The sequence below is a fragment of the Diachasma alloeum genome, unplaced genomic scaffold (assembly GCF_001412515.2).
Source record: "Diachasma alloeum isolate Michigan unplaced genomic scaffold, Dall2.0 Dall_scaffold_00518, whole genome shotgun sequence".
Classification (NCBI taxonomy): domain Eukaryota; kingdom Metazoa; phylum Arthropoda; class Insecta; order Hymenoptera; family Braconidae; genus Diachasma; species Diachasma alloeum.
Genome location: NW_021680650.1, coordinates 390358 through 392425, shown reverse-complemented (window position 1 = coordinate 392425; position 2068 = coordinate 390358). Strand labels below are relative to the sequence as shown.

The window sequence follows — 2068 nt, the reverse complement described above, 5'->3', positions numbered from 1 at the left end:
TTAATGCCTAAAAAAGGTTAGGCGGTGTGTGACGTGAATTTGAGAGTGAATTTCTGTTTCCCGGTAGCTTAGTCGGTAAGAGTAACCGGCGCGTATCTGGGAGACCCGGGTTCGATTCCCGGCTGGGTGAAGCGGAAATTTTTTCTCTCTAAATTATAATTCTCTTGGAATTTTTTTTTTCTGTTGACAACAGTCAACTTTTCTTTCCCCAAGCAATAAAAATATCTTCAATACCAAATGATATTAACAAAATTCAATTTCCTATCAATTTCTCATTAACGAAATTCCTTGAAGAAGACTTCATCATTTTTCCAATGAAATTGATCAATTCAATGAATTTTTCCATTTCATGTTTGAAAAAAATTTCCAAAACCTAATTTTTCCTCATTTTTTTCCATTAGAACTAAAGTAATAAACTCATCACCATAATACATAGAGGCAGCTGCCATTTCGAAATTTCAGTTACCCTTAAGAAGTACCAACATGATGATTATCTATCGATTTATTAAAGATGAAAATCTGTTCAATGAATTTCCTAAGAAAAACTATTTTATTAATACATTGTTACATTTGAAAATACTTCATCCCCTTCTTTTCAGTAATAGACCTGATGCCTCCCACATTACATGAGCAACTCTTAAAAATAAACTTCTCCCCTTTAGCATTGGTCTCATCACAACCAAGGTCGATTTCCTTGAGGTTCGTCTCCACCTCGTTCACCCTCCTTTACTTCTCTGCCTTTGCTTTCTTGGATAATGACTCCTCATCCCCAGACCCATGCTCATCCCCAGACTCATCTGTCTTGACTTTTAGGGTTTTCTCCTTTGGTTTTTTCTGTTCATGTGGCTTCGCAGGGTTCCTTCCTCGCTTAGCTGGCTTCTCCTCATGATGCTCATCGTCCTGTGGAGCCTTAGCAGCTGGCTTCCTTACTCTCTTAGTTAGAACCTTCTCTAGAACTTTCTCCTCTGCCTCATCAACACCTGCTGCCTCCTCAACTACATCTAGCTTAGCTTTTCTCTCGTGTTCAGCTGGCTTCTCAGGCTCCTCAGGGGCTTCCTTAGCCTTCTTTCATCCTCTGGATTTCTTCTCTGCCTCTGGTGGTGATGGCTCCACAGACCCAGCCTTCTTCCTTCCTCTGGGCTTGGGCTCCTCACCCTCATCTCCATTCTCAGGTTTTGCCTTCTTTCTGTCTCGAGACGACCTCTTTGGGGCTTCTTCAGGGTCCTCCTCCACTGGGGCCTCGTTGTTTCTTCCTCCGGATATCTTCGGTTCTGATGGGTCCTCTGGGAAGTCCTCGACAGGCAGGACCCACTTCCTACCTCGACCTGATGCCTTTGGAGGCTCCGCTATGTCTTCCTCTTCTTGCTGGATCTGTCTTCTTACGACCTCGTGTAGACTTCGGTTTCTCTTCACTTCGAGTCTCTTTTGAGCGCTTCTCAACCTCGGATATTAATTTTGATGATGATGCGGCCTTCGCCACACTCACTCTGTTTGGCGGCATAATGTAGGGTATCAGAGCTGTGTTTCTGGACGATGGAACTAGCTACCGGTACACTGGATTGAGGGATTTATTTGGCAATCTCACATACAAGTGGGGGAGGTTGTATTTCGTTTTCATCAGGGATATTATCTGAGTTGGGGCGAGGGAATTCCCCATCCATTGCTAGACACGCACCGGTATTCATAGGCCTGGGTCAGTGCAGCCACGTAAAGATTACAATATATTTTCCATTATGACGAGCAACTGTAGAATGATTCAATTAATTATCTTACTTTGCAAGTTCACAAGGGCAGCAGAAATTATTACGGTATGATTTAAAATTTCCAACAAATTGTGATCAACATTTCAATGAGGCATCTTGAACTCTTGAAGGCGTCGGATGACACGTTCAACGTGTATTCGAAGACTAGCAATTTGTTTTGTTAATTTTACTTCATGTTCGGTACTTCGTTGGTTCGCTATCGCGCTAGGAGGCCGTAGAAGTTTGCACCTTTTCTTCTGCAATATTGTGTCAATATTTTTCAAGCCACGATCTGCCAGAACGGATGCACCTTCACGTAAACATTC

At 42.6% G+C, this 2068-nt stretch overlaps 1 pseudogene; it reads right to left on the bottom strand.

The window, feature by feature from the left end:
* Nucleotides 1-564: 564 nt before the first annotated feature.
* On the bottom strand, nucleotides 565-1657 carry LOC107042768 (annotated as a pseudogene).
* Between the last annotated feature and the right edge of the window lie 411 nt (nucleotides 1658-2068).